The sequence below is a fragment of the Erythrolamprus reginae genome, chromosome 1 (genome assembly GCF_031021105.1).
Source record: "Erythrolamprus reginae isolate rEryReg1 chromosome 1, rEryReg1.hap1, whole genome shotgun sequence".
In the NCBI taxonomy this organism is placed as follows: domain Eukaryota; kingdom Metazoa; phylum Chordata; class Lepidosauria; order Squamata; family Dipsadidae; genus Erythrolamprus; species Erythrolamprus reginae.
The window spans coordinates 229,863,943-229,888,225 of NC_091950.1; the positions used below are offsets into that span (position 1 = coordinate 229,863,943).

Below are 24,283 nucleotides of genomic sequence, written 5' to 3' on the forward strand. Positions count from 1 at the left end.
AAATGTTGGTATGTCATCCAAAACATCATGGCATATCACTTTTGACATGCATTATCAAAGGTTCTTTTTCAATGGCCTTGCTCAGTGATGGCAAACCTTTTGGGTGCTAAAAGCCCATATGTGCATGCTGTCATGCACACACGTGTGCCCACACCCATATTTCAATGCCCCCCATGGGCCACATCCCAATGCTCATACATGAGCATTTCCTGGAACCTGAGGAGGGCAAAAACGGCCTCCCCATCCTCCCAGAGCCTGTTTCACGATTTCCAGTAAGCCCGGTGGGCCCGTTTTTTGCCCTCCCTAGGCTCCAGAGGCTTTTTTGGGAACTTGGAAAGGGTGAAAACACCCTCCCAGAGCATCCGTGCAAGCCAAAAATCAGCTGGCTAGAGCACAGATGCACAGTGGAGCTGAGCTAGGGGCACACATGCCATAGCTTTGCCATCATGGGCCTAGCTAAATGAATGTTGGAGGTAACAAAGACAACAAAGGAACTTGGGGGGGGGGGGGATTTCACACCATTCAACACATTACTCCTTGTCTGACAACAATTTCAGCCATTAAATTTTACTTTCGTAGATGACATGTTTCGTTGCATTATACCTTAATTTTACAAAATATTTGAATATTGAAATCCAACCAAATGAAAATAGACTAGACAAGACTAGACTAGACTAGACTAGACTAGACTAGACTAGAATAGAATAGGACACACAAAGAATTTGTCTTTGGTGCATATGCTCTCAGTCAGCTGAAGGGAAAATATACATTTGTCAAGAATCATGAGATACAACACTTAATGATTGTCAAAGTGCTTACTCTGAATATCAGGATATTTCATCATTAGTAGTATGGTCCAGCGCAATGTGGTTGAAGTCGTGTCCATCCCAGCATTAAATAGGTTATTCACAACAGCAATTAGGTTTTCATTATGAAAATACCTTTCTGTTTTGTCTTTCTTCTCCTGCAATATATAAATAATCTATCTAAGCACATTCAGTATACTCTCAACAACTAAATAGCAGAAAGCTGGAGAACATTGAATAATAGAAACATCTCCCAGAATTTTGGATTTCAGTCTCCAGCTTTCTAAATCATTAAAAGGGATGGTGGAAATTGTAGTTCTAAACACCATAAAGTGCTGAGTTCCCTACAATTTGTGATTAAGACATTCATATAAATGGAAATAATGAGCATGAAATTCTTTAAAATGTCTTCAATAAATTCATATTTTCATAAAATCATAGGGTTGGAAAGGACCTTGAAGGTCTTCTAGTACAATCCCCAAGGAGGAATCTTCATTTTCTTCCTTATTTTTCCTGAAAATCCCAAGACTAACTTACAAAGGTAAATCACTGAGCTTTGGAATTCCTGGAATAAAACACTTCCTTACCTCTGCCTGTCGGACAAGAAATGAATCAATAAGGCTCCTCTGGTCATTTTCATCCAGAGCTTTGAGGTGTTCTATGAAAGTGGTCTTTATGAAACCATACAATTCATTTCTGTTATTCAGAACTATGTTACGAGCACCAAAAAGAAAACCAAACAGGGGGAACATATTATAGAACTGAAAAACACAAAAATGATAAAAAGAGTCACAAAGAAACCAGAATATTTTCATGTGCGCAATGTGAAGATTTTTATTAAACCTATTCATATTACAAGTGGGAAATGGTTGCATACAGTATATAAGACGTCAGGGCTTTTCTGTCATAGTGAACCTTGGAAAACATGGCATATTTATTAAAAATCCCACAGTACATTAAAGATAACACAATAAACGCACTATGAACTCTTTTTAAAATTGAAAAATAATTTACCAAGACAGGAGGGCTTCCTGCAAGCCGGACATTTTCATTGACTAACTTTATTAGTCTTTGAAATGTGGGGTCTTCATACTCATACCGCTTGCCAAGTACAATAGACACTATGATATTGCCAACAGCAGAATTCATAATTGCTGTATTCTCAAATGGTTGTCCTATATATTAAAATTAAACAAAGTTATTAAAATTAATTTACAGCTATGAAAGAACATCAGCTTTAAAAGATTGTTCAGCAAAGACTTCCCACCTTAGACCAGTACAATCATCTAGGAAACTGATAGCCAATGCTGGAGAACATGGAGATATTGGGCAAAAGGATATTAAATAGGATTCAAGTATTTGAGGTAGCTGTAGAGGTGGATTCTTAACTTTTCTGCAATAAATCTGTGAATGTTTAGCTCCAGGTGAATCATCAGAAGAGAACATCAACTTACCTTCATAAGATTCAAATGCTTTTATCAAGATCCTGCACTATTCAATTATTTTATCCTCTATAGTTCTCTTGCCCATTCCATAGTCCCGTAATGCAGATAAGGTAAAGCGGCGCATCATTTTCCAATTCTCCCCATGAGAAAAAAGGATACCTAAAGAGAAAGTGCAAAACTAAAAGATATATTTGCACTACTGAAAATTTTGCCTTTATAATGAAGAGAATGTTTATAGCAGTTGTTTTTCCCTTGTAGAGTCAGAAAGTTAGTGTGGGAAATGCATATGAAGTTTCATGTGAAGCTTTCCTGTAAATCAAAAAATTACAGACATTCCTGTTGGATTTCTATGTGATTTATGGTTTTAAGTGATTCTCTTCACCTCATCCAGTAGAGTCTATTCATAGCAGAACCGTGCTACAATGTATATTTGAGTACACGATACAATGACTCTAATATAAAACTTATGCTTTTATTTCTTCTTTTCTCATTGAACTTGTTTCATATTTACACAAATAAACAACTTAACAGTATAACTATATTTCTCTACACATCTGCTCTCTATGATGCAGATTCTCCAACAGTCAGCACATAAATCCCCAGAATTCTATCTTCCAACTGCCAAAAACTGATTTACATATCAATATGCAAATTACCTCTCTCTTAACATTCCATTCTCTTTTTCTCATGTTCTATGCTAACATACCCCTGCTGAAATAATTTACATTTGTTTGTTTTTTTCAAACTAAAACAATATAAATTCATTTCTTATTTCATTTGCATGGAAAAAACATTATTTATTTACATTTTCTTTACTGCTAGCAAATCCATCAAGTTTCTATGGCTTTCATTTAGTAATGACTTTGTAAATATATCAGCTAACGCTCTCTACATGGGGCTACCTTTGAAAAGTGTTCGGAAACTTCAGATTGTGCAGAATGCAGCTGCGAGAGCAATTATGGGCTTCTCTAAGTATGCCCATATTACTCCAACACTCCGCAGTCTGCATTGGTTGCCGATCAGTTTCCGGTCACAATTCAAAGTGTTGGTTATGACCTATAAAGCCCTTCATGGCACCAGACCAGAATATCTTCGGGACCGCCTCCTGCCGCACGAATCCCAGCGACCGGTTAGGTCCCACAGAGTCGGCCTTCTTCGGGTCTCGTCGACTAAACAATGCCGTCTGGCGGGACCCAGGGGAAGAGCCTTCTCTGTGGGGGGCCCCGACCCTCTGGAACCAGCTCCCCCCTGAGATTAGGATTGCCCCCACCCTCCCTGCCTTTCGTAAACTCCTTAAGACCCACCTCTGCTGTCAGGCATGGGGGAACTAAAACATCTCCCCCTTGCCCATGTTGTTTTGCCGTTTGATTGATTGACTGTGTGCCTGTTTTTTATATATATTGGGACTGTTTTATGAATTTATTAATTTTAAATTGTAATTAGATTGGTGGGCATTGGATTTGTTATTATGTACTGTTTTTTATTATTGTTGTGAGCCGCCCTGAGTTTGCGGAGAGGGGCTGCATATAAATCCAATTAATCTAATCTAATCTAAACACCCATTTGCAACCAAATGGCTTTTTTTTTTCCTGGTAGCTTTACCAATTTTCAAGTTCCATTTTTTTCCAATGAATCAATTTCTTCTGAAGCTGCCGGGCGGGATTCCGCTGGTGCAATCAAGGCGGCATGGTACGCGCATCTTGCCGCCTTGAGCACCACTTTGTAAGTCTTAATAAAAGCTCTTACAAGTGTTCGATCAGATTCAGACCTGCTCTTCCTCCATCGCTTCTCTAGACGTCTCTTTTGGCGTTTCAACTCCCGGAGCTCCTCGTTGAACCATGGGGCTCTACGGGGTCTAGCGCCACGGAGAGGTCGCAAAGGCGCAATCCGGTCGAGAGCCTTCGCAGCAGCCGTATTCCAGGCCTCTGCAAGAGACTCCGCCGAACTGTGGATGAGTGCCTCTGGAATAACCCCAAGCGCCGTCTGAAAGCCCTCTGGGTCCATCAGGCGTCTGGGGCGGAACATCTTCATTGGTTCCGCCTCCCTGCGGGGAAGGATTGGAGCCAGGAAGTCAAGCCGTAGTAGAAAATGGTCTGACCATGACACAGGCACTGCTTCTAAGCCCCTTAGTCTCAGACCATTGCTCAATTGCTCGGAAAGGAATACCATGTCAGGTGCGTGCCCCCCCTCATGAGTCGGACCCCGTACTACTTGAGTCAGGTCCATGGCTGTCATGGTGGCCATGAACTCCTGTGCCAACCCAGAGGTTTCGCCGAGTGACGGCAGGTTGAAGTCCCCCAAGACAATAAGTCTGGGGAACTCCACCGCCAACCCGGCTACCTCCTCGAGTAGCACAGGCAGGGCTTTTGACACGCAGCTGGGAGGCAGGTACGTGAGAAATAAGCCCACCTGAACCCCTAAGTCCAACTTCATCAAGAGTGACTCGCAACCCGCAATTTCCGGAGCAATGAGTCCACGTAGGCAAAGGCTCTCCCTGGCTATAATAGCCACTCCTCCCCCCCTTCCCTGGGGTCGAGGTTGGTGCCATATCTGAAACCCAGCTGGGCAAATTTCAGAGAGAGGAACACCTCCCTCTGGGCCCAGCCAGGTTTCAGTAATACATGCCAGGTCGGCCTTCTCATCCAGGATCAGATCCTGGATGAGGAGAGCTTTATTGACCACCGACCTGGCATTAAGCAGCAGCAACCTGAGTCCAGGGCCAGAGTTACACTCATCACCAGTACCCAAGATTGGGCTCACAGAGCTGGAACAAGGGACCGTTATTAAGCAACGGTCTCTTGTTCCCCTGGAACGGCTAGCTCTGTGACCCCCGCCATATCTGCCTCTCCCCAGCAACACAGGGATATTCCGGCCCTCTGCCACCCCAGAGATCAATGCCCCTTCCTCTCCTGTCTCCCGAGCGTCAGATGGGCCAAATCTATCACTCATACTACTGTCGCTCATCCCATCCATACCATACTCCCACCCACCCCAACCATCACACTCATACCAATCATTCATTCCATGCACAACATTGAATCTGCTCCAATCATCCATTAATTAGAGACCCCCCCCCAATGTTAAAAAAGGATTAAATTAATAATAGATAAAAATGCTGATAAAATATGACATAGTATAAATACATATAAATAAAAATAGAAAATTTCACAAGGTTAATAATTAATAGTATAAAATAATATAAAATGGTAAAAATGGTATAAAATCAGTTCTTAATATTAATTATTAGCTAATCATCGGTTAATCAGTCGGCCCACCTGTTTTTGCAAAAAATGGGGCACACAGAGGGTTTGGGAAGCCTGCAGAGTGCTCCTGTGAGTTGGAGGAAGGCAAAAACATTCCCACTTTTGCAAAAATGGCCCATTTTTCACCTTTTTTTAAAAATGAGGTGGGCAGAGGGCTTGGGAGGCCTGCAGAGTGCTCCTAGGGGCTGGGGGAAGCAAAAACGCCCCCATTTGTGCACAAAAAAAAAAGTTTTCACAAAAATGGGACTCTGAGCCAGGGCTTCTGAAGGCCAAAAATGGCTGTATTTGGTGTATAAGACCCACCAACATTTCCACCCTCTTTGGAGGGGAAAGGTGTGTCTTATACTCCAAAAAGTACGGCAAATCTGGGGAATACTGAAATGAATTAGGACCATAGGCTAGTAGAGGGAGAATTCATCTTCACAATAGTGGAAGTTTGCACAAAATGCTGAAGCCAATTATTAGTTCATTACATCATATAATGAATCATCACCCATGGCCTATAAAGAAAGTCCTTGGAGGGGATCGAGAATAAATTAGAATCCCCGCCCTCGTCTGTTTTTAGATGGCTTTCTTCTTGGAGGCCTTAGTTTCTCTCTTAGTAATTTTTGTTATTATTAGTGATTAGTGTTGTTATTTTATTATATTGTATTTAACCTTAACACTGTTAAAAAGAGAATTATCAAAAGTTTAGTGGTACATAAACCCCACTAACCAAGGAAGTCAGTGAACGAATTAACGGATGTATTTATTACACATGCTGTTAAATAAGAAAATCCAGCCTTCTCCAAGGTCTTATCTGCAGCACAGAGACTTCTATATTGAACTACATCTCCCACTATGCTTTATTACAGCCAATGGAGGCTACAAATAAAAAGCCATACACTTTCACTGCCTCACTAAGATTCTGCACGATGTCAAGCAAGTGATCCTCTGTCTTTCCTCCAAGAGGTGGAGAGAAAACAAAGGCTAAGAAACTTGTTTTTTTCCATTTTGGCATCCACAGTGCTGATATTGGAGTTTTGACTAACTTCCAGCTGGGAACTGCTGTTTTTATTACTGCTACTCAAAACAGATCCTCCCAGTTCATACTGTCAGGAATCTGGAAAGTCACTGGACTCACATCACACCCTGAAGAACAAAGTTCAACAGAGAAAGCAATGGACCAGACTACCATCAATTATACCACAAAATTTTCTTCTTCTTGAAAGCAACAGAGAGCTCTCATATACACACATGAATTCCTCTTTACAAGATAGCCCGAACCGTTAGTGATCCGCTGGTGATGTAACGTTGGCATCACGGATCCTGTTCTGTCATTTTTTCCCTGATTTTTCAGTGAATTTTCATGCCTTCTGCCTCACATGTCCCAGCGACCGATTAGATCGCACAGAGTTGGCCTTCTCCAGGTCCCGTCAGCCAAGCAATGCCAACTGGCAGGACCATGGGGAAGGGCCTTCTCTGTTGCAGCTCTGATCCTCTGGAATCAAGTCCCCCCGGAGATTCATACCACCCCCACCCTCCTGGCCTTCCGAAAGGCTCTAAAAACATGGCTGTGCCAGCAGGTCTGGGGCCGTTGAGCGACAACGCTTTGCTCCAGCTAGTAGTATGAATGATAGATTAGTGTTTTCCTCTATTGGGGTTTTAAATTTTATATTTGGTTTTATTGTTATATGCCGTCCTGTGTCCATCAGGAGAAGGGCAGCTTCTAAATCTAAACCTGAATCTGAATCAATCAATCAATCAATCAATCAATAAATCAATCAATGTTTTTGGATGTCTTCTACTCATTCTCTGATATAAAAACCCTCTCGACCGCCCCCAGGTTAATATTCATCTTTATTTCTTCTCCCGAAGCACAGCTGATGAGCTCCTCAGCTGTGTTTCGGGCTGAATCCACTTTCCAAGCATGTGTGGAATTGAAATTGCACAAGGGGATGTGCGCACACACAACATAACAAAACACTGAGATGTGAACCAGTGGCAAAAGTAAGTGGAACCCACGCCTGTTATGGACGTAGTATGACATTGGACGGGATGTCTTTCAAGTTTGTAAAGCTGTTGGTCCACAGCTCTTTTTTTGTTTTGGTGACCCCAATGACTCGATATATTGCCAATTAAAATATGGCATTATTTTTTTCTTGATGGTGGAAAGAAGACACAGGAAGGCCAAACACTCAATTTTTTCTAAAATTCTCTAACTGAGCCCAACATTTTGGTTCTTAAGTGAAACATTTGTTAAATGAGTTTTGACTCATTTTATGACTTGTCTTGCCATGGTTAAGTGAATCACTGAAGTTGTTAAGATAGTAACACGGTTGTTAATGGAATCTGCCTTCCCCACTGGCTTTGCCTGTTAGAAGGTCACAGAAGGTGATCCCGTGTTCCCAAGACATTGCACTCCTCATAAATATGAATCGGTTCCCCAGCATCTGACCATGTCACCATGTGGAATATTACAACGGTCATAAATGTGAAAAATGGTTATAAATCACTTTTTCCAAATCTTGTAACTTCGAACGGTTAGTAAATGAACTGTTGTAAGTCCAGGACTACTTGTACAGAAAATCAGACAGGCAACCCTGTAATTCCCATTCACATTTTCTAAAATAGAGTTGCCATACATTACTTGCCATGAGGCATGCTGCTCAAATCTGACAGGATTTTAAACCCAGAGCATCAGGTTAGTTTGTCTCTGTGTTGTACGTACAACCACTAAATGCTTTGTAATATCTAAGATTATTACAAACCGGTCAGTCCTAGAGGAGACCAACCCTGACTCCTCTTTAGAAGGCCAGATCCTGAAGATGAAACTCAAATACCGTGGCCACTTAATGACAAGGAAGGACTCACTGGAGAAGAGCCCAATGCTGGGAATGATTGAGGTGAGGGAATGAGGTGGCTGGATGGAGTCACTGAAGCAGTCGGCGTGAGAGTAAATGGACTCCAGGGGCTGGTAGAGGACAGGAAGGTCTGGAGGAACGTTGCCCATGGTGGGGTCACAATGGGTTGGCCATGGCTTCACAATTAACAACAAAATGACAATATACCTGGTTCGATATTATTTCTTTGCTCTCTGATAATTTTCTCCCATAATCTCTTGCTCTTTTTTCCTCAAATCATTCAATACTTTGAAGCGTTAAAAACCTAGAGGCCTTTCTTCAGAAAATCCATCCCTATGTTTCTCTAAAAACAAGACCCTGACTTATATTTTTTTGAACCACGAAATAAGCACTTGGCCTTATTTTCAGAGAGGTCTTATTATTTGGGGGTGCATGGAAGAAAACAGGGCTCCTCTTGCCGTCTTACCTGATTTCCAGCTCTGTCTCCCTAACCTTAACCAGAGGAAAAGGTATTTTCAGGGAAGGACTTGTTTTCGGGAAAATACAGTATTTAGCTTGGGTAATAGAAAATTGCCAAAACACCACACATTAGCCTATTGAATTACTGTACTAGTTCATTGACTGATCAGTGAAACAGGCAATTACTCCCAACCAGGGCTCAATGCTACCTTTGTTCTAGTTTTCTAGAACTGGGACCCAACCTTGTCAACTTTAAGGCTTGTGGACTTCAACTCCCAGAATTCTCACAGCCAGCACATGCTGGCAGGAGGAAATCTGGGAGTTGAAGTCCATGAGTTTAAAAATGGACAAGATTGGACACCCTTGTATCTAGAATCATAAAAACCTGTCCAACTAAGAACAAGGCTTGTTTGTTCAAGGAAGAGGACCCAAAACAGCCATTTTTGTAGGCTCTGCAAGAGCACAACATTTCCTTATATCAGTTTTGATAAAACTGCCAGGTATTCAAGCAAGCACTTAAGAGAAAGCAAGGAGATACATGGCGGCAAAATTCTCAGAGATCTTCTGGGCTGAACTCCAATATTTTTTTTTTAAAAGGTTCTACCACCACTAAGCTATTTTAATCTTAGAATGTGCTTGTTTGCAACAAGAAGCCATCAGTGCAAACAACAATGAAACAATTAAGATTTGGGTGCTCTTTGAAAGCATGCAAATTAAAGGACGGGGAAACACCCATGAACTCTCCTGGACACAGGAGCAAAGAAATGAAGGACGGAGCAAAATTGCAAAACCTCACAGGGAAGGAAACACGTGTTTCAAGCTGGAGACTAAAGCTCTAATATTTCTCAGTTAAAAATAAATCCCTTAAATGGGATGGCTTATGGGAAATTGTATTTCAGAGGGGTTTTTTAAGGGGGGGAGGTGGAAATAGTACCTCACTATTATTTCAGCGGCCTTAGGGCTGCACAGCCTATTTATTTGCAGCCACTTCTGAAGCCAGCAAATGGGCAGCGTGATTATAGGTTCCCCCTTCAGGGCATGCCAAAGCACATATGTGCCGTGAGATTTCAAACAATCAGCACAAGCAAAAGGTTGCAGCCAAATTAAATGGGTGGAGACGCCGTTCCACAACCTTGGAATCTGCTCATAGGATATAGGAAAATATGACCAGAGTTCCCCCCCACACACAATGAATAAAAGGGGATGGGGGGAGGGAAAGGAGGAGGGGAGCTGGGAAGAGCATGGCTCAGTAAACACAAAAAATCCAATTCAGAGGGGATATAAATGAGGCCACAACACTGGAAAACAATACCAAAGCAAGGGGGGGGGATATGTACCGTGCTAGAACAGCCTTCTTCCATCTCATGGCTTGGGATGACGGGAGCATTGATTCCACCACCTGGAGAGCACCAAGCTGGGGAAAGCTAAAGCCAAGGTTTGAAACCTCGCTGCCTTCCCTTTACCCTGTGATGCCAGAACAAAACAGTCATCCAAACTAGAAATGCCTGCAGCAGGTCATTCCCCCTTCAAGGTCGGTCAGCAGGCAGGCAAAAGAAGCGGCCGATTCATTCATCACACTTCCCTTCTGTTTATACAAGCAGGCTGACACCCATGAGGCGAATTGTCCCGCTCCACTCCCATCACATCCCTGGAGTTTCAGTCCTGTCAAGCAGTCCACCTGCTCTTCACCTGAAACAAAACCCAGGCACCATCCAGGCACTGAAATCACGTCCTTCAGGCTGTGACATCAGTCCGTTACCATGGGAATGAGGAGGACGTTGAGAACCCAGCGTTACAGAACTGCTGCAGGATCAATCAGCGGAGCCTGCTTTTTTCCCAACGCACAACACGGTCCAGATTTTCTCTCTTACGCTCTTAAGGCAAAAAAACCTGTCCTTGAAGAAAAGCCACGTTGGGGTGGGTGGTGGGGTAGAGGATACGGCAATTTAAATGTACAACAAGGACCTAAGATGAGCAGCAAAGCAGTTAATATACTGGGCATACAGAAATTCCCAGGTTCAACCGGGAGCATTATTATTATTATTATTATTATTATTATTATTATTATTATTATTACTACTATATTTGTATGCCACCCTTCTCTGAAAACTCGGGGCGGCTCAGAGTAAATATAAAAACACAGCGTACAGTACAAATCTAATGCATTTTTTAAAACTATAGCTAAAAATCCTATGCATTACTCAATCAAACGGTAGAATCACACCAGCATTGACTAACCAGCACTGCAAAACTGACATTTTGCCGAGTGCTGTTGTGGGTGGGAACAATAGGCTTGAGATGGCTAGTCAAGCTATCTGAGTCAGTTTACAACAGATGCTTCAGGTGCTTGTTCAGCTAGATTGAGGAGCACCATCATTCCCAAGATGGGGAGTTAAATAAAGGCTATAAACTATAATTAGAAAAGAAAATTAAGGCTTAGAAAGCCTCAATGCACCAAACATAGAAACATAGAGAGATTGGTGGCAGAAAAAGACCTCATGGTCCATCTAGTCTGCCCTTATACTATTTCCTGTATTTTATCTTAGGTTGGATATATGCTTATCCCAGGCATGTTTAAATTCAGTTACTGTGGATTTACCAACCACGTCTGCTGGAAGTTTGTTCCAAGGATCTACTATTCTTTCAGTAAAATAATATTTTCTCACGTTACTTCTAATCTTTCCCCCAAGTAACCTCAAATTGTGCCCCCCTATTCTTGTGTTCACTTTTTTCACCAAGCTCTGGAAATGTTACCCAGGTTCCTCCTTGACAAGTAACACAAATATTAACAGCCCTGAAAGTTAGTGGTGGTTATTCATTTCCCCCCACCACCACAAATGAAAAGCTAATATTTTAAGGATGCCATATTGAACAAAAAAAGGTCTGTTTTCACACAATCCCTGTTTTACATCAAAACCAAATACTGTACACTGGAGGAGGAACATTCGTGAGTTGATGCTGTCAAGCAGTCCTCGTCAACTGGGGATTTATACCAGTGGGGGAAGAGAAGTTAGGGTAGGGAGGGTTGAGCGCTGCGGTTTAAGGAATTGTGGTTTTAAATAACTATTTTTAAGATTTGCTTTGCATTGCCCAGAGATTTAATATAACTCAGACTTTGCAAAAACAGCAAATACATTTAGATGCCATGAGAGTGCTAGTGATAAAATGTTAACAAGGAAGATTTTTTTGGATGAGAATAGAAAATAAAGGAAGGAAAGACAGCGGCATAAAATTATGTATCCTTCATCAGTCCATTCTAGAATGAATCCCAATTTAAAATGTAGCTGGTCTTTTGCATTTATTGCCAGGGCAAATATACATAAATGCACCATTCTTTCCACTAAAGGATTTCAATTCATAGCCTAAAGATTCAAATTAATTCAAATTAATATCTTGTTAAACCATGGATGAAAATGGTGTTAAGAGGAAAAAATATATAAAATTATTTGTTTCTATCTATCTATTCAATTAGGTACTCAAGGTAGTTAAAAAGACAAAAAATAAAACATCAAAACAAAATAAAAAGTCAAGACATACAAAACAAATACCAGCATAACCATTTAAAATTTGGTAAAAGAGATTCACCTTAATTGCTCTTTTGGAATGAGAGAAAATATGAATCCAATGTCCAAACCACTTACCATTTCTAGCACTATTTGGTTTGGGTTAAGGCACCAAGCTAGGAACTGAGAGACTATGAGTTCAAGTTCTGCCTTAGCCATGACCCTTAGCTGGGTGACTTTGGGCTGGTTATTCTCTCAGCTCAATCATCTTATAGGGTTATTGTTGTGGGGAAAATAGGAGGAAGACGGTATGCTGGATATGTTCGCTGCCTTGAGTTATTTGCAAAAATAATAAAGGTGGGAAATAAGTAAATAAATAAGGCCTTGCTTTGACACAAAGATGACGCCCCGAGTTTTCGGAGAGTTGTCATGTTATTATTATGACAATACATGGAACCTTGTGGTTATGACATATACAACCTCTAGATCACTATTTCCCAACCTTGGCAACTTGAAGATATTTGGACTTCAGCTCCCAGAATTCCCCAGCCAGCATGGAGTTGAAGTCCAAATATCTTCAAGTTGCCAAGGTTGTGAAACACTGCTCTAGATCTTAGTCAATTTGTCACGTGAGCTCTAGAGCATTAATTCTACCATATTTCCTAAACATTTATTTTCCTTTGCTTTCAGTTGGCTCACCCAATCCAACATGTTTGATGGTTAGCAAGTCTTCCCAAATCCAGTATTTTTCTGAGGTGTTGGGCCTACCAGATTAATGACAAAAATATATGCCAGCCACCACAGTGTATTGCAAATGAAAAGCAGGCATATTACAGGAAGTTATTATTACACAATATTTTCACCAGATACCAATTCAGATTCAATGTCGCAACGAGTATCAAAATCCAAGTATGGGTATGTCAAAGAAAATTGTTTATGGCGCCCTGACTCAAAATGATTCAGACTCCATATAACATGTTGGTCTTTGACCCCAGAGAGGGAAATCCTGAATGCTTCTGAATTGTAGACAGAGTGACATCTGTCATTTTGAGAAACATCTTGAATCTGGAAAATAGCTTGTGGACTTTATGCTTATGAATGAAAATGTTTGATAAGACAGAATCCACAATTAAGCCTGAAACCTAGGAGACCAGATCGTCTGGTCAAAAGTCCAGCACCACCAAGCTACAAGAATGATGTTATGTGAGGTGGAAGCATTTTCGCTGGGAGCCAACCAAATGGTCTCATCAAAGCAAAGCCTTCTGGAAAATACTGGAAAAGGTCCACACTGAGGTACTTCAGCTGCAGAAGGCAACAGATCTGGAGCCTGATATGCTCTAATCTAGTTCAGAGATATATCCGATGTTTGGGACATCTCTTTAAGCATATTCATAGTTTTGAAGGTTTCTGGTCCATGGGAAGAGAGTTGTACTTTCCCTGGAAGTACAACAAGAAAGACAAATCTCCAAGTAGCTGGTTCACTGTCATATTTTAGTCCCAAGCAAGCAAACTGAAATTACAAGGATATTCTAATCGCAAAGGTGGTTAAATGCAAATACTTTTTCTTTGCTACAGTGAAAAATTTATTAGATTTATTGGCTAGAGGAAAGAAATAAAATAAATAAAACTCAAGGAAAAATATCTAAAAATGTAAAAATGCAAAGCAGTACGTTAATATAATAATTAAAAAGAAAGAAAGAAAGAAAATGGAAAATTCTCCGACTGAAAATTCCAAAAGAGCAGGGAAAGCAATTTCCCAAATGTTTGTTTCATGTTTTCTTTTGTTTTGTTTGTCATTGTAATGTTTATGTATGTATAAAAAATTAATAATTTTTTTTAAAAGGAGAGAGAGGAGTTTTTATGCATATGTTCTGGGAGTGCTCAGTAGTACAGAAATTTTGGACAGTAGTGCAAGATGAAATGAACAGGATGTTAAATATTAATTGGACAATTACAAAGGAAATGGCAGTACTGGCAAAAAAAAGGAGACTTAAGAGAATTTAAAGAAATAAAAGTAGCAGCATTGGAAAGCGCCCAAGCAGTAATTGTATTGGGTTGGAAAGAAGCAGCAAAATGGACGATGCAGAATTGGTATCGGTACATGGTGGACCACATTTGCTTTGAATTTATTTATTTATTTATTTATTTGTTTGTTTGTTTGTTTGTTTGTTAGTTAGTTAGTTACCGTAGTTAGTTAGTTAGTTAGTTAGTTAGTTAGTTAGTTAGTTAGTTAGTTAGTTAGTTGGATTTGTATGCCGCCCCTCTTCGAAGACTCGGAGGTAAAGATAAATATGTATAATGAAAATAAATTGAAAAAAACTGATGGAAAGATGGGAAATGGTGAGAGGTTATATGACAAGTAGAATTTGTGATCTAGCCATAAAGAATAAATTAGAATCACTCTTTGATATGTAAACAGAACGCAGATTCCAGCTTAGAAGAATATTAAAGATGTTAGTACAGACCCTCCAATTGGTGGTGGGGTATATATGTATGTTGTCAGGTGATGGGTGCACCTTCACAGGACACTGTTTTTATGTTGTATGTATGTAGTTTGTATGTTTTAACATTTAAAATTAATAAAAAAAATATTTTTAAAAAAGGAATAATTTTATTAGATTTCTATCACCCCTTTATTAATTCATAAGTAACTCAAGATGACAAACATACATAATAGTCCTTCCTCCTCCTATTTTCCCCACAACAACCCTGTGAGGTTGGCTGAGAAACAGTGACTGGCTTGATATCACCCAACAGACTTTCATGCCTAAGCAGAGGTGAAGTTCAACTTTTTCCCCCTACCGGTTCTGTGGGCATGACTTGGTGGGCATGGCAGGGGAAGGATATTCCAAAATCTCCATTCTCACCCCATTCTGGGGCCAGCCACTGGTGGCAATTGCCGGTTCTCCAAACTACTCAAAATTTACGCTACCGGTTCTCCAGAACCTGTCAGAACCTGCTGGATTTCACCCTTGCACTTAAAGGAGGGCTAGAATTCAGTCTCTCGGTTTCTGGGTCAGCACCTTAACCAGTATTTCGGCTATTTTTGTGGGTATTTTTGCTTCCATGCATGCGCAGAAGCAAAAAATGGCAAAAATTGATGAAAACTTGTGAGTGTAAGATTTTGGCTGTTTTCGTGGATATTTTTGCTTCCGCGCATGCACAGGCACAGGCACAGGCAATTTTCTGCTACCCGGATGGCGTCCCCCTATATGGGAGGAGGAGCTCATGACTTGGGGGGGGGGTGCAGACCATTTACAGCTGCCGTCCAGTATCAAAATAGCAGATGCAATTCAGCAGAGGTTGACTGATTGTTTTCCAGAATACAGAATTAGCCATCCTTTAAATACTGCTATAGTGAATATAGGAATATATAGGAATAGTGAACATAGATTATGTTTTCTCTACAGGGACTCCCCAGGGTTAAGAACATCCAACTTATGGACAATCTGTAGTACAAAAAGGCTGCCCATTACTAAAAATGGCAAATGGCACGTTCTTCCTTATGCTGACAAAGCGCTGAAGCCATGCAATCTTTTCAGGAACTGCTGAAGCCACATGTTTTTAATATACAGCCTGTTTTCAGCAATTCTTAGAAGCATTCTGCTGCTTCAGTGCTTCAACGGCTCGAGGACAGTGTTAACTCCCATTTTTGGTAATAGGCTGTCCATTCGCAAGTATGAATTCTGACTTGTATACAAATTTGAGTAAAGATTGAGTTAGGAATGGAATTCATTCTTAACCTGGGACTAGCTATATTTCTGTTATGCACCCTGCATGACATGGATATGGACCAAACAGAATGGGCCAAAGGCCGGTCCTAGCCCCAATGCCTTTGTCCAACACTTAGAGCTGTGATGGAGAACCTATAGCATGGGTGCCACAGGTGGCACACAGAGCTGTATTTGAGGGTTCGCGAGCCGCTGCTCTAGCTCAGCTACAGCGCACATACCCTTGCTGGACAAATTTTCAGCTGGCCCTGCTCACACATCCCTTCCCTCCCAGAAGTCTTCATAAGGCCTGTTTTGGATGCCCGGTAAGTAGAGGGCTCACACAGAGGCTCAGCGAGGGCGTTTTTGGCCTCCGGTGGGCCTCCAGGGTGCAGCAGAGGCTGTTTTCACCCTCCTCAAGTTATTATTATTATTATTTATTATTATTATTTATTAAATTTGTATGCCATCCCTCTCCGTAGACTCGAGGCAGCATACAAATTTAATAAATAATAATAAATAATAATAACTTGAGGAGGGTGAAAACAGCCTCTGCTGCACCACGGAGGCCCGCTCAAGTGCCAAGAAAGCCTCTGAAGCCTGGGTTGGGAAAAAAATGAGTCTACCGGGCCCACCAGAAGTGGGAAAATGGGTCCACTTCTGGCCTCTGGAGGCTTTAGAGAGACCTGCTAGACCCAAAGTGGGGTGGGGAGAGGATCATGCACCCATGCGTGGGGTGTGAATGGGGGGGGGCAGGGCAGCACGTGAGGTGGTCATGTGCACATTCACAGGGGGTGGGGTACGTGGGAGGACATTGAATTATGTCGCACATGCGTACACACTTTTGGCACCCGAGCAAAAAAAAAAAGATTCACCATCACTGACTTAGAAGCATCGTTTCATAACCATGTCAACCATTGATCTCTGCCTTTTTTCAGGCCCAAGAGCCGCAGAGGATCTCTACTAACTGACGTCTCTGATGTGGATAGCTCTGAAAGGTTCAGTTTTCTTTTGGGTTTGTTTAGGGAAGATTTTGGTTTAAAACATCTCTTCTGGACAGCCTTGGTTTTGTTTTTCTTTGAAAACGTTTCGCTTCTCACCTAAGAAGCTTCCTTTGGAACAATCCATGTCTCTGGATGATTGAGAACCCCCATAGACATCTAACCCTTATTTTGTCAAAGGGGGCAAAAATATGCATCAACACAAAATAAGTATTTTTACCACTAAATTCTAACTTTGGAAACTGGTGGGGGGTGTACTTAGAAGCCACAAGTATCAGACCAGGGCTGCAAGAAACTTGGGATGCCAATGGACTCACATCATAGAAATGTAGAAGATTGACAGCAGAAAAAGACCTCATGGTCCAACAAGTCTGCCCTTATACTATTTCCTGTATTTTATCTTTTATTTATCCCAGGCATGTTTAAATTCAGTTATTGTGGATTTACCAACCATGTCTGCTGGAAGTTTGTTCCAAGCATCTACTACTCTTTCAGTAAAATAATATTTTCTCACGCTGCTTCTGATCTTTCCCCCAACTAACCTCAGATTGTGTCCCCTTGTTCTTGTGTTCACTTTCCTATTAAAAACACTCTTTTAAAAACACTCTCACCTGGAAGAACTCAGAGAAGTTCAACAGAGAAAGCAATGCACCCGACTACCATCAATTATATAATATACAAGACTTTCTTCTTGAAAGCAACACAGAGCCCTCACATACACCCACGAAGGACCGTTGAACTTACCTGAATGGTCTTCTCGATGCACTGCGAGGAGAGTCCAACATGGGTGATACTTCAGCCTGATTGGTTAGGGACTGAGTTAGATTAGCATAATAATTAGCTCCGCCCTGTAGCCACCCCCCTATAGCTCAGTCAAAAAAAACGAAGGAGTAGTGCAATCAACACAACTTTATTAACTCAACAAGATAACTAGACTGAGCCCCTGGGCCAAATGGCCGGGATGGGTTTGGACTCTCCTCACAGTGCATCGAGAAGACCGTTCAGGTAAGTTCAACGGTCCTTCTCCAATGCACTGCTGCGGAGAGTCCAACATGGAATATACCCAAGATTAAGATAACAGGGCGGGAGAAGGCTGGACCAGGGGCGCATGCGATTCACACACCCTCTGCAGCACTCTCCGGCCAAATGCCGCCTCAGAGGACCCAAATGAGTCCACTTTGTAGTGTCCAATGAAAGTGTTTGGGGTGGTCCAAGTTGCAGCTCGGCAGATGTCTTCCAAGGGAGCCTGCGTGGACCACGCCACAGAAGTTGCCGCACTCCTAGTGGAATGTGCCGTGACATGTTCCGGTACTGTCCTTGATCTTGAAGTATAAGCAGTAGTTATACAGGACGTCACCCAGCGACTAAACGTAGTAGGAGATATTTTGGCTCCCATCGTAGATGCTGCAAAGGACACGAAAAGAGCCTCCGTCCTTCGGAATGTGGCCGTCCGGCGAATGTAGATCTTCACCGCTCTACGCATGTCTAGCTTGTGCCAGCGTAGTTCCAGCGGGTGGTTCCCCTGTGTGCAGAAGTCAGGGAGAACAATGTCGTTGGACCTATGAAACAAGGTGTTCACCTTTGTCAGGAAGGTTGGGTCAAGGAGTAAAACCACCCTATTTGGGTGGAAGCGACATAAGTCCAGTCTGACCGAAAGGGCCGTAAGCTCGGATACTCTTCTGGCCGATGTGATGGCCACTAAGAAGGCCGTCTTGAAAGACAATAGCCGAAGCGGGATATTACGGAGCGGCTCGAAAGGGGGAGCTGTTAAAGTGTCCAGGACAAAGGAAAGGTCCCATGATGGAAATCTGTGTACTGTTGGAGGCCGAAGATTGGAGGCTCCCTTGAGAAAATCTCTCACCCAGGGATGATGGGAGATGGATCTCCAGTCAGTAAGTTTGACTATGGTGGAGATGGCTGCCACCTGTCTGCGAAGGGTATTAGGGGCAAGCCCTTTATCAAGGCCTGCTTGTAAGAAAGACAGAACGTGGTCCACTGAAGCTGATTGTGGATCCACTCCCCTAGCCATGCAAAATTGGTAGAAGGCTGACCAGGTGGCCTGGTATATCCTTGTGGTGGAAGGCCTCCAGGCTGCCTGAATTGTAGCTATCACGTCTTCCGGGAGTGACGCTGCCTTCATCCTGTTCCCCTCAAGTGCCACGCGGCAAGCTTCCACCACTGGGGGTCTGGATGGGAGACTGACCCCAGGCTGAGAGAGACAAGGCTGATCGGAAGCCGCCATGGTGGTGATATTGACAGGTCCATCAGGTCCGCAAACCATGGACGGCATGGCCAGTAAGGAGCGATTAATATTATCTCGGCTCTCTCCGCTATCAGTTTGGCAATTGTCCGATGGATAAGACATACTGGTGGAAAGGCGTACAATAGGCCCTCCGGCCATGGGCTCCTGAGGGCGTTGACCCTCTCGGCTCTCGGTGACGGGAAGCGGGAGAAAAAGCGCTGCAGGTGAGTGTTGTCCGACGTGGCAAACAGGTCTACTAGTGGCTTTCCATATCTCCTTACCACGGCCTGGAATGCCTTCCCCCCCAGGCGCCACTCTCCCGGGTGTAGGGTGGACCTGCTGAGCCAGTCCGCCTGCACATTGTCCACTCCCGAGATATGCTCCGCTCTGAGGGATAGTAGGTTTGACTCTGCCCAGGACATGAGGGCGTTGGCCTCCTGCATTAGCCTGCTCGACCTCGTTCCCCCCTGATGATTTATGTGGGAACGGGTGGCCATATTGTCCATGAGTATCAGTATATGACTGTCCTGATACTTGTTGTGGAAGGCCTGAAGAGCTAGGAAGACCGCTCTCAGCTCTAGAAGATTGATGTTGGTGTCTTCTAGATCCGCTGTAGTCCACAGCCCCTGTGCCACTTGTGTCTCCGAGTGTGCCCCCCAGCCTGTGAGGCTCGCGTCTGTGGTGATGACCACTTCCTTTGTCCTCAGGAAGGTGGAACCCTGAAGTAGGGCCGACGAGCGCCACCATGGGAGGGAGCGTCTGACCGCTCTCGGTATAGACACCAGACGATGGGAATGGCTGGATCAACTTCGTTGGTAAGGAAGAAGAAACCACTGTAGGGGCCTGATGTGGAGTCGGGCCCAAGGAACAATCTCGATGCAGGAAACAAAGGTCCCGAGCACCTGCGATAGGAAGGCCAAGGATGCCTGTTTTTGTTGACAAAGAAGATTCACCATCTCCCAGAATTTCTGTCGACGTTCTTGTGATAGAAAGACCTTGCCTATTTGGGAGTCTATAACTGTCCCCAAGTGAGGGAGACACGTAGTGGGAGTCAGATGGCTTTTGCGGAAGTTGACTGTGAAGCCATGGTCCCTTAGGGTTTGAGTGGTCACCTGTAGATCTGACTGTGCTCTCTCTGGATCCCTCGATAATATGACGATATCGTCCAGATACGCCATCAGGCGCACTGAACTGGATTGGAGGGATGCCGTTAAAATGTCCAAGAGCTTCGTGAAAGTTCGCGGTGCGGATGACAGACCGAATGGCATTGCCCTGGACTGGTAGTGATTGTCGTTGATGCAGAACCTGAGGTATTTGCGGTGGTATGCATGCACTGGTACGTGGAGGTATGCCTCCTTCAAATCTATGGAGGTCATCCATTCGCCCCTCCTTATGCAGGCAAGAATAGTGTGGAGCGAATGCATTTTGAACCTGACATACTTGATATACAGGTTGAGCTGCTTCAGGTTCAAGATCAGCCTGCATCCCCCCGAGGTCTTTGGTACTACAAAAACTATCGAATAGTACCCCGTCCCCCGTTGATCTGGGGGGACCGGCTTTATTGCTCCAATGTCCAACAGGTGAAGCACCTCCTGCTGCAAGAGAGCCCTCTTGTGGGAGCAGCTGGTCCAGGGGCATTGGATAAATCGTTGATGTGGTGGATAAAGAAACTTGAGTTTGAGGCCCTGGGAAACTGTATTGAGGGCCCACGCATCTGTAGTTGTACCGCTCCATGCTGTGGCAAATGCCTGGAGGCGGCCTCCAATAGGGATTTCCATAGCCCAGTCATTTTTGTCCACGGAATCCCCTCTGGTTAGTGTTTCCGAAGGGCTTCCTGGATTGCTTATACTGCCTACCTCTATTGCCGTATCCACTTCTGTTACTCCTGAACGTGTTCTGGTTGTATCCACTAGAGTAAGGCCTCTGATTTTGTGTGCCCGCCGTGGCAGGCTCCTGGCGAAAGGGCTGGCGGCGGTAGAAGGGAGTCTGACCTCGGTCCGCTCGCCTGGCTGATTTTGGTAACACCTTTTTCTTGTCCTTATCTTCGATAAGGACCTTGTCCAATGACTGACCAAAAAGCTCTGACCCGGAGAAGGGTGCCGAAGCCAGGCGCCATTTAGACTTAGCGTCGGCTTGCCAGGATCATAGCCAAAGCAATCTCCTAGATGACAGAGTTGCTGCCATTGCTCTAAAAGCGAATTTGGCTGCGTTTAAGGTGGCATCCGCTGAGAATTCGGATGCCAGGATCAGCTTGCTTAGGTCCTGTCTAAGCCGCCCCTCTTCTGGCCCCACTCTGGCTTGCATTTCCTGTAGCCAGAGTATACTGGTTCTGTTGAAGAATGAGGCGGCTGCAGTCGCCCTCAAGGCCCATGAAGCCATCTGGTGGGTCTTGCGAATGAGTGTCTCTGCCCTTTTATCCTCCGGCTTCAACCCTTCAGCCAGATCCGACGGGACCATCGCGTTGGAGACCAAACTCGCAACTGGTTGATCAATGGTCGGGAAGGATAGTAAGTCCTCAATTTCCGGATCGAAAGTGTAGAATCTACGATCCATCATAGAAGGCCCCTGTGCTGCCGCTGGGTGTTCCCATGGGCGTTTGACGCTTTCCACAAAAATCTGTGAAGATGGAATGTGGTGGGACTCTTTTTGTGGTTCATTGCAGCTGGTTGTAATCCTGCTGCTGCCACGGGAGGCTTGGAAGCGTCTGTCACAGTGGCTACTAGTTTTGCCTTTCTTAAGAGGACATCGTAAAGGGCTGGTTTGAATAGCATCGCAGAAACGGGCTGGTCTGGTGGAGGGGCTGCATCCTCCGACAGCTCGCATTCGTGATCTGTGTCCACCTCCTCCTCCTCCTCCATTTCAGACTCCTGTGGAAATGCGGAGGTATGTGGTACAGACCAAAGGTCCCTTCTAGGTGGCCTGTTCTGCGATCCAGCCACCTATTGGGAGCCAATGGACAAGCCGTGCGTGTATGTATTGGTTAACATTTCTTGCAAGGCAGGTGGCATAGACTGCCAAGTCTCATTAGCCCTGAGCCCCGCTGCTAAAGGGGTGAATGTTGCAGATGGGGGCGCATAACGTGGTTGAGGAGGCTGATACCATGATTGAGTCTGAGGCATCAAAAAGTCAGACCTCTGTGGTTCAGACAGCAGTTGAGGGGCCTGTCTCTCCGGGGATAATTCTGCGCTGTGCACTGAAGCCACTGAATCTCTATGTGCCCCTGGGGAGCAGCTAGGAAGCCATTGTGGCAATGTTGTCTGTGCTGGGCAAGTGGACAGTGCAAGAGGCGAAGGGTTCAGCGAGGCCTGCTTTTGAGCGGCCTCCAGCTGCGCCTTTAGGGCTTTAATCTTCTTCTCTGCTTCCTTTAAAGATGAGGAAGCTTTGGTCTTGGCTCTAGAGGAATGGGCCTTGGTGCTTGACTTCGGGGCCTCCTCCCTCCCAGCTACAGCCTCGTTGGTGGCGCTGGATGCTTGTTCAGCCATCCCAAATTGTAACGTTACTCACAGTAAGCAAGATGAAAAATATACACTCTCTCACTTGTTCAGAGATAGAAGAAATGATGACCGACCGAGCTCCGTATTCGCAACAAAATGGCGCTAAGGAGCTCGGCAATGGGTGTGGTCACCTTCTAGGGCTGCTGGGAAGGCTTGAAATAAGCTGCGTGGTTCCGCATTCAAAATGGCGGGCGCAGCCAAGCGCGGGAAATTCGAGGTGGGCATTGTTGCTTCAACGCCAAGCCCTCAAAATAGGCGTTGATTGCTTACCTGAACGCCTCTTCTCGTACGGTGAGCGGGTACAGCAGTCACATGGGTTGCTCATGTCCAATCCGGTGGAACTGAGCCTAGTATTAAAAAAGCTTGCCGGATCCGCCCCTTCCCCAGAATTCGCGAATCCATAGACTAGGCTCAGCTGTGAAGCTCTTTAGTGTTCAACTCTCATTGTTAGAGGAAGAAAGATATAGAAAGGTAAAGAAGACACATATAAGGGCGGGAAGTGACTGCTGTACCCGCTCACCGTACGAGAAGAGGCGTTCAGGTAAGCAATCAACGCCTATTCTCCGTACTGAAGGAGCGGGTCCAGCAGTCACATGGGACATACCCAATAGATGGTCCCTAGGGTGGGATTAGCTTGCTATCGTGTGAGATAACGGATTGGAGTACCCTTCTGCCGAAGGCAGCGTCCGCTGAAGCGTAAGAATCAATTTTGTAGTGCCTGATGAAGGAATTTGGCGAGGCCCAAGTGGCTGCTTTGCAGACCTCCTCCAACGGGGCTTGAGACGCCCAAGCGGCCGAGGTGGCTGCGCTCCTGGTGGAATGCGCTGTGATGTTCCTTGGAACTGAGAGGGAGGCCGACTCATAGGCCTTAGATATAGTCCCTCTGATCCAACGGCCTATTACTGTTGAAGACACTTTGGCCCCCATGACTCTGGGATGATAGGCTACAAAGAGTGCTTCTGACCTCCGAAAGGGTCCTGTGCGTTGGATATATATTCTCAGCGCTCTGGTTAGATCCAGGGTGTGCCATCTAATTGCCAAGGGATGGTCTCGTTGGAGGCAGAAGGAAGGTAGGACAATATCCTGAGATCTGTGGAACATGGAACTGACCTTGGGTAAGAAGGTGGGGTCCAGTCGCAAGACTACCTTGTCCTGATGGAATTGACAAAGGTCCTGCCTGATTGAGAGGGCAGCCAGCTCCGAAATGCGTCGGGCAGAGGTAATAGCCACCAGGAATGCTACCTTAAAGGATAGGTACCTGAGGGACGCCGATTTTAGGGGTTCGTATGGTGCCTGCGTGAGGGAATGGAGAACCCGTGGCAAATCCCAGGAAGGATACCTGTGGACCTTGGAAGGTCTGAGATTGGCTATGCCCTTGAGGAATTCCTGAACTTCAGGGAAGGATCGGAGAGGCTGTCTGCGGGGACCCCCTAGGACAGATGAAATGGCTGCCAGATGACGCCGGAGGGTGCTGGTGGAAAGTCCTTTATGGAAGCCTTGCATAAGGAAGGAAATAA

The 24,283-nt window shown here is 44.3% G+C and overlaps 1 pseudogene; it reads right to left on the reverse strand.

Moving 5' to 3' along the window:
- Nucleotides 1-24,283, reverse strand: part of LOC139156620 (cytochrome P450 2K6-like) — a 69,132-nt pseudogene that overhangs the window by 4,467 nt on the left and 40,382 nt on the right.